Consider the following 9,129-nt stretch of genomic DNA (forward strand, 5'->3'; position numbering starts at 1 on the left):
AGATAAATATCACTGCTGTGTGCATAGAGGTGCCCCATTGTCAAACCTGCACTCTCCTCTCTCATTAATCTCTTTTTAGGTCAAGTACAAAGGCGAGCGGCCTATTTTGTTTTCATTTCTTATGTTGAGAATCAGAAGCTAAGAACGGAGAAGTCACCTAAATCAACAGTGGAAATGGCAGAATGGGGAGAAACAGATTCGGGGTGAGGACTGTGCCTCTTGCTGAGTGCTCCTTGTTCCCAACTGGGCCCCTCACACCTGTGCACCTGATGCTCTCAGTGGCCTGGAAGTGGCAGATCACCTTGCGAAATCCAATGCTGCAGCTGCTTCAGCACAAAGAAGTGGGGGAGGGGAAGTGACAAGACTGCAGCTGGGGAGACCCCCCACCACCGACCAACTACCAAATAGCAGGTGTTTCCCTGGGGGTGGGCAGCGACACTTTCCTAATAGTATGGAGTCCCTGAAGAGTGGGCAGGCATCAGAAGGCACGGAAAGGAGTGCCCCAGGCCTGAAATGGTCACTGAGAGACAGTCATATCCCAGCAGAGACTCGGATGGACCAGGAGCTCATTAAAATGATTCCTCTCCTGTGTAAATCAGGTATAAAAAATTCAAGTTCCTGATCTTCAGAAAGTACATGTCAAAATGTTTGAATCTCTTCAGGTAAGCTGTGTAGGGATGCAGAAGTATCTCGATTCAAGGACCAAGTGAGAGGGGGTGAGGAGAGGCAGGTGCAGCAGGCAGATTTGCATGGAGGCCCCTCCCTCCTCTGAGGCAGGGGGAGGGTATAAGAGAGGTCTCGGGGACCCTGGCCCAGGGTTGGGGTCTCAGAAGGCAGTGCTCTTGGGGCGTCTCCACCATGGCCTGGATTCTGCTCCTCCTCACTCTCCTCACTCAGGGCACAGATGAGGCCTCCAACGAAGGGACCATGGGGACATCTGGACTGATCCTTTGTCTCCTCCTCCTTATGCTTAGCTGGGCCCCAGCATGGAACTCACCAGAGTGTGTTTTTCCTCTTCTCAGGGTCCTGGGCCCGGTCTGCCCTGACTCAGCCTCCCTCAGTGTTCATGACTTTGAGAGTCAGTCACCATCTCCTGTGCTGAAAGCAGCGGTGACATTGAACATCATACCTCAGTCTTCTGTTACCAACAGCACCTGGGCACAGCCCCCAGACTCCTGATTTATAACGTCAGTACTCAGTCCTCAGGGATCTCTGATCCCTTCTCTGGCTCCAAGACTGGAACACAGCCTCCTTGACCAGCTCTGGGCTGCAGGCTGAGGACGAGATTGATTATTACTGTTGCTGGTATGCAGCCAGCTAGATTTACCACAGTGACCCAAGCTCATAGTGACGTGGCACCAAAGGCTCATCTGGGCTAACTCGAGTCCCTAGTCCATAACTCAGGATCCCTTCTAGTTTTTCTTTGTTCTTGTTTTATTTTTAAATAATTGGAAACAAAAAATTTGAAAAAGTTATATAATAAACTCCTGCGTATCCTTTTCATAGACTCACAAACTTTTAATGTTTTGCCACATTTGCTTTTCATTATAACATTTTCTCTCCCTCCCTTTCTCTCACTCTCTCTAATAAACACGCACACACACACAGAGATACATACTCACACAGAAACCCACACAGAAATTATTCATTTTCTGAACCGTTGGAGTGTGGGTTGCATCCATGAAGCCCCGAGGTCTTAATACTTTCTGGAGGTATAATTCACATTCTATTAGTCATTATTTTATGTTGTATATTTCAGTGGTTTTTAATACTTTTACAAGTGTGTACAACCTTTAACACTCTAAATCCAGAACATTTTAGATCACCCCTATAATAAACATCTCACCCATTAGCAATCACTCCCCATTTTCTACTTCTTCACTCCCTGCCAACCATTCTTTATGTCTGTTGATGTGCCTTTTCTGGCCACGTCGCATATATGGAATCATAGAAGATGTGGCCCTTTGTGTGTGGCTTCGTTCACTTGTCATCATGTTTTCAAGGATCATCCCCATTGGAAGATGTATCTGTACTTGATTTGTTTCTATCAGCCAATAATATTCTATTGTATGGATGCACTATGGTTGTTCATCCATCCATCAGCTGTTGACTTGCATTCATTTTTTCTGTCTCTTCTTCTGTCACAACTCAAGGCAGAGTGATCCTTTTGGGATCTAGGGCATGAAAATCCTACATTGACATCACTCATCATGAAAATGTAAAAACATCATATTGACTCTCAGGGAAATCTTTACATTCTTCTCTCATTCTTCGAGCCTCCCAAGGATTCCTCACTGAGGTGCATCCTTCCTTCTTTTCCACGTGCTGTCTGGACGTGCTGCACAGGGCAGGGAGGGGTCCTAGATCTTGGCCTTGGCTTCATGAGAATAGTATGATACGGTGCCTCGTTCAGCCATTGGCTCTGTGTTTTTCTTTTCCAGATTCTTTGTTCGAGGGTTCTGGCTGACTGTATTTCTACCCACATTCTGAGATCTCACAAAGTCAGTTCTTTCACCTTTTTTTGGTTTCTCCTGGAAACTTTCTTCACTTATAGATTTGTTCTGACTTGTTGTCTATGCTGAAAACACTCCCCAGAGACGTATGATTTAACCCCGTGGTATGGATGTCAAGACCATCTGCAAGGCTGCTGCTAGGGGGACTCTTAGAAGGAAGGAGAAAATGATGGTCCACACCAGCGAGGTGGAATGTCAGACTTGCCATGGAGCTGCTGGGAAAAGGAATCAAGAGGCACAGATAGCTTTTAGCTGAGTGGCTCTACCAGGTAAGGATGGACCCCTTTTCAGGGGAGATGGTCCTCAGTAGACCCTGGAGGATACAGCATTTACTGGAGTAATAAGGAATGCACTGGCAGAGAAGTATCAGCATCACTGGGGGGCTCAGTGTGTGTCTCTGCTCCAGGCAGGGCCAGGTAGGGGAGGTGCCTAAGAAGAGGCTTTTGATAGAAATAGGATGGCAGGACACAAAAGTGATAGAGGACATTGGTGAGGTTTAACCACAGAAGCCAGGTGAGTGGCAAAAGAGAAGTGGCAGCCAGGGCAGCTGACCCTTAGGGTGCTGGAGACAGTCAACAGAGTACAGTGCCCCTCAGGGCAAGAAAGATGAGGCCCCAAAGGATACCATTCAGTCTGTGTGGTGAGAGGAAAGTAAGGAAGGAGGGTCTGGAGGCTGAGAGCCAAGTCCCTCTGCCGTTTCCTAGGAGCCTAACCTGCAATATCCGGTCATCTCAGAGCAGAGTGTTTACCGCATGTGCCCCTTTCCTGCGGCTGCTGTGACACATTCCCACAAACTGGCTGGCAACAGATCAGAGAAATGATTCTCTCACAGGCTGCAGCCCAGAATTTCGTTGGCTCGACATCAAGGTGTCTGGGGTGGCTGGGCTCCCACCAGTGTCTCTAGGGGAGAACGTGTTCCTGCCTCTTCCAGCTTCTGGGGGCTGCCGGCATCCTTGGCTTGTGGCCACATCACTGATCTCTGTCTCATGGTCACATGGCCTTCTCCTCTGAGTGTGTGAGCTCTCCCTCTTTGTCTTATGAGGACACTTGTGAGGGCATTTAGAGCCCACCAAGCTATTCCAGGGTCATCTTCTTTTCTCAAGATCTTTAATTTCATCACAACCACATAGAAGCTTATTCCAAATATGGTAACCTTTACAGGACCTGTAAATGATTAGACCCCATATCTTTGAGGCCATTATTCAGCCCACTCCATCCCATTCCGAGTCTTTGTGGAAAAACTAGAAATCCCACATTTATCCACAGGGGAAAGTCTTCACTCCAGGTATGCAGGGTACTCTCAGTTCTGACTTTCATAAGAGGGACATTGGAAATGATAAAGGAGGAGCCAGAACCTGGTGTGTCCAGACAGGAATCCACTCTGAAGGGAGGTACCTGGACATGGGCCATCAGGCCAAGCTTCCTTCCACACCTGTCCACCTTCTCCTTCCTTGCCAAGACAACATTTCTGAGGGTTTCTGGAACCTCCTCATTCTCTCTGTTTCTCCCCTCCTGAAGTTTCATCTCAGACATGTTGAGATTCTAGAATGTTTTCTCCTTGTCCCGTTTCTCTCCTGCATCTCTAATACCAGTGCTGAATTCAATTTATACCCCATGTTTTCATGGTGCAGAACTGAGACTTGCCTCTCAAACAGTGATCCATTGACGAGGGTCCCAGGTGAAGCTGAGCATCTGGAGGGGGGAGCATTTTGTCAGCAGGTTTGACAGATGACGCATTCCATTCCAGATGAGTCTGCAGGAACTGAGCCATGGAAGAGAGGGCGGATGATAGGGAATCATGGGGGTTGGGAGAGGAGCAAGTTCAGATCTGGGAAGGAGATGGGGGAAGGGTGCAGGGGGAGCAGAGCAGAGATTCCTGGATCTCTCCCCTCCTGTCAGGCTCTCACATCTGAGCCACCAGGGGGCAGTGCGGGTCTGCGTCTGGGGACTGCAATGGGCCCAAGACACTGCTGAGGATTTTCCTGGCTGAGGGAGGTTCCAGGAGCTTCCTTCTCCCCAGTCACTCCAAGGGAGACACACTCACAATCCCTTGTCCCCACTCAGTCCCTTCTCTACACAGGAGAGTTAACCCCCCTGGGCATCAACTCTGACTGAATCTCAGGCCACTGCAGAGGCTGGGGACAGAGGCTGTGAGCATCCACCCTAAGGAGAGGTGGGGAGGGAAGGCCAGGCCCCCTCTCTGCTTTGTCCTTGGGAAAGGAGATAATGGATATTTTCTCAGCGAGACTGGACTCTCCCCACCCTCGGGCTTCAGAGCAGGGAGGATAAATCCTCAACCTTCTCTGCAGCCAGAAACCTATTTTCCAGGAAGGGCTTACATGGGAAAGATCAGATCCTGTGCCCCCCTTCCCTCCTCTAAGCCTTGGGTGACTGCAGAGAGAGCAGGAGAGTGCAAGCAGAGCCCCAAGTGTGACATTCGCTGGGGGACACAGGAGGAAACTGCACCAAAACCTGTTTTTATTTGGAGTCCTCTCCTCAGACCTGGCTGGGAACATTCCTCTAACTTGCCTGAATATGGCCTGCAGGCTCTTTGGGCAAATGTAGCAGCTCAACTTGCCCACCTGAGTCCTTTCCTTTATTTATTCAAAAAGCAGGCTTTATTGTGGGTGGTTGAGGTACATTACTGTGTCCTCAGAAATATCCAGATGTTATGAAGTATGAAGACAAGCAAATTTCAGACAGAGACCGGCCTGTGCAAAGGCACTGAGGTAGTGGGAAATTGGCCAAGTATAGGACCAGAAAGAAATCCTTTGGGGGTGAGGAATCATCCACTGGGGCCTAAGAAGAGGGACGTGGGATGAGTTGTGGGCAACAGACAGCTCACGTGATGACTGAAATGCCAAGTGAATAGGTTGGGTATTTTTCTAAATGAAAAGAGAATTCACTTGAGGATTTTCCATAGTTTTTACACGAGTTTTACAGACAGTCCTTCTTACAATCTTTCCCTCAAACCCTTTCCCTTGGATACAAATGCACTAGATCAAGCAAATCTCTGTGGGTGGAAGAGAATTTGCCTCAGGAATGTGCACAGCACTGAGGTGAGGTTGTCTCAGTGCACACAAAGAGCACAATAGGAAGAAAAGTCCCCTGTTTCCTGTGACACCAAAGCATGCCCCTGAGGACAGGTTCCCGGAAAGGGGGCCTCATGCCAAATCTGACCCCAGTGCTCTCCTCCCACATCCTCAAACTCTGGAATCCAGCCCCTGCTTTCTATTAAGTTCTGCTCAGTCCTGCAGTGCTCTTGTTCCTCAGGCAGTGTTTTATCTTTCCACACATCGAGAAGCCAATCCATGTTCATCTGGTCTCATTCTTCTCATCCTCCCGACCCACTGGGGTTGGTTTATTTCACCTCTAGTGTTTCCTCAGCCCTGAGCCCAGAGCTGCCTCACAAGCAATTACCCCATGTGAGGCTGTGGTGGGACATCCTGTATAGTCCTGAGGTGACTGAGGAGCCAGCTAATTTACCAAGTGACACATTCTATTCCGGACTCAGTTATTGTACAATGGAAACTGAGCATCGAAGGAAATAGAAGGGATCAGGGGACCTGGTACTGAGCTGGATGGGGAGGGAGGGAGTTGAGGAGGGGAGCAGAAGAGAGATTTTCCCCTCCCACTCAGCAGCCTTCCCTGGTGCTTGCACTGCACCATCTGAGGCCACCAGGGGGCAGCGAGGGCCTGGTTTTGGGAAGGTCCTTGTTTAGGCTTGCTGTGTTCTGGATGAAGTTCCAAGAGCTGCCCTTCTCTGATCCCCTCTTATGTCCTAAAGTGGTTATGCCCCAATAAATGTTCCTCTCAAAGTGCTGATAAATCCCCAGGGATCAGCCTCGGGCCTCAGTCTCAAACCACTGCAGACACAGAGGATCCCTCCTAACTGAGGGGGAAGGATTGAGGGGATACAGGGTCCCCAGCTCTGCCTTTGATATGAGGGTAATGAAGCAATTGGATCTATCAGCCAGTCTGGGACCCTGCCCTGTCCTCACCTTTTCCCCACCCAGCATGGGGAGGAGTCCAGGGATTTCTCACCCAGGAACAACCATGACTTCACAACAGGAAAGGTAGGGACATCTCTGGCCTGAATCCATTTCTGCATAGTATTACGTACTCAGTGTGTACTGACTCAGAACATTTTAGGAAGTTTTAATTCACGAGTAAGGAGTAAGTTCTGCTGTCCAATGATGCAAAGGTATCTAGAATCAAGAGACAGGTCAGAGGGGGTGAAGAGAGGGAGGTGCAGGAAGCAGATTTGCATGGAGGCCCCTCCCTCCTCTGAGGCCAGGGGAGGGATAAGAGAGGTCTGGGGTAGCCAGGCCCCGAGTTGGGGTCTCAGAAGGCAGTGCTGTTGGGGAATCTCCACCATGGCCTGGGCTCTGCTCCTCGTCACCCTCTTCACTCAGGGCACAGGTGAGACCTGCAGGGAAGGGACCATGGGGGCATTTGGGCTGATCCTTTGTCTCCTTCTCCTCAGGCTCAGCTGGGCCCTGCACCGAACTCACCAGAGTGTTTTTTCTCTTCCCAGGGTCCTGGGCGCAGTCTGCCCTGACTCAGCCTGCGTCAGTGTCCGGGACTCTGGGACAGTCGGTCACCATCTCCTGTGCTGGAAGCAGCAGCAACATTGGAAGTTATAACTATGTTTCCTGGTACCAACAGCACCCGGGCACAGCCCCCAAACTCCTCATTTATAGAGTCAGTTCTCGGGCCTCAGGGATCCCTGATCGCTTCTCTGGCTCCAAGTCTGGGAACACGGCCTCTCTGACCATCTCGGGGCTCCAGGCTGAGGACGAGGCCGATTATTTCTGTAGCTCACGTGCAGGTAGTAATACTGTCCACAGTTGTGCAAGTTCATGGGGAAGTGAGACCAAAACCTTCCCTGAGCTCACAGGCTCCCTCTTTGCTCTGAAGATGCTTCTACAACCCCTGGCACAGGAGGCTTCCTGCAGCCTGGTTTGAGAATTCAGTTCTCTCTCAGCTCCTCTCCCCTCCCACAGTGAAATCTAAAAGGAAACATGCTCTGTGGATTTTTGTTTGTGGACAGTAGGAGTATTTTCTTCGCCTGTGTGAGCTTGGTTCTAAAGGTGAGACCTTTTCCAGCTCTTCATTGGCAAATACTTCTTGAAAAGAGACGTCTGCTGTGTGTAGTTCCTGTAGTTCTCAGGGAACTGTTCACAGTTTCAATTTCTTTGTTCTCATTGTTGATGATTTCACTGTGGAAAACGTCTCTTAACCATAAGGTGAAGTAGTGTCTAATGTTCCTCAGGTCAAGAAGGCTGTGATTCTCCTTAGGGAGAAAACACATGTTAGATGAGCTTCGTTCAGGCATGAGTTCCCTCCATTCCACCAAAACGATGGCCTCCCCACATCCTATTTTGATCTGGTCTCATCCATGAGAACCTAAGAAATTGGAAATAGATGAGTCTTCAAACTTTTGCTTTCAAATACATCTCGGGAACTCTGATTTTTTTAGACTCCATCTGACTTTGACCTATGTCTTGCAAATCTCATGCTGGTCTAAAACTGAATAAGTATTTCCTTATATCACAGCATTTAAACTTTTAAAACATCCTAGTCTTTCTATCTGTAATGGGCCATAAATGAGTAACAGCATAGAAAATCTTTGCTAAATCATTTTCTAGACCTTGTTCTTAATTATACTTATAGTGGCTGCTTAGCCTGTGCAATGCAGGAATTGGTGTGTTTTTACCGTGGATGACTTTTCAGAGCATGCTGCTGAGCACAAAATTAAGCATATCTTAGTCTGCCTCTTAGACATTCTGTGAAAATATTTAGACAAGTTTTGACACAATTTGGAAGGTGTACTTGATAATATAGGATGTGGCAATTGAGTGCCTTCCATGGTAGATGCTACTTTCATTCTCTGAATCTGGATGAAAAAAAATCTCGGAACACAAAGAGACATACTCAAGTCAAAAGTGTCTGTGCCCTTTTATCCCCCAGGACTAAGTGTGGGGCCATATTCAAGCTGTATTTATTACAGCAAAAGGGGCCACTGTGACAACAGCAAAGGGAAAAGGTCCATGAGGCTGTGCCCAGAGAAACCAGGAGAAGCTTCCAGGACTCCTTTCCTCTTGGAGTCTCACAGGACTTGTTTAATTCCCCAGCATTGCATTGTGACGACATATCTGAAGTACTGTCCACCAGGGAGGGTCCTTAGATAATCAGTGCTCAAGGTTTTTATCAAAGGCTGATCAACTAGGCATCCTGGGCTTGGCATCTACCAAAATTCCAGACTTCCAGAAGGAATGAACTTGCATGCAGGTCTTTCCAAGGACAGCAGTCTCAGACCTGCCAGGTCACTCTTTTCTGCACAGCTCCTATTTCTTTAGTGGTCTGAGTTTAGGTCCTGGATCCAAGGGAAACCCAAAACTTCACCATCAACACCATGACACTATCTATCTCAAGGTCAGCTTTCTCTCTATGTCTCTGTGTATCTCTCTCTACCTTGCACTCTGTGTCTGTCTGTGTATCAACTTCACAGATACACACAGAAAATGCTGTCACTCCTGGGGTCCCCTTCACTGTAACCTGGAAGGAAACAGGATTCAGTTCTGTGGATTTCGGGTGTAAGAGATGTACTCCC

The 9,129-nt window shown here is 48.5% G+C and overlaps 1 long non-coding RNA gene across 1 annotated transcript; it reads left to right on the top strand.

Annotated features, from left to right (window-relative positions):
- Window positions 1-6,805: 6,805 nt before the first annotated feature.
- Window positions 6,806-7,344, top strand: LOC106848146 (uncharacterized). Its single transcript, XR_011505589.1, has 2 exons — window positions 6,806-6,935; window positions 7,051-7,344. It is a non-coding gene; the product is annotated as an uncharacterized lncRNA (long non-coding RNA).
- Window positions 7,345-9,129: the final 1,785 nt, after the last annotated feature.

This window comes from Equus asinus, chromosome 8, assembly GCF_041296235.1.
Source record: "Equus asinus isolate D_3611 breed Donkey chromosome 8, EquAss-T2T_v2, whole genome shotgun sequence".
Classification (NCBI taxonomy): domain Eukaryota; kingdom Metazoa; phylum Chordata; class Mammalia; order Perissodactyla; family Equidae; genus Equus; species Equus asinus.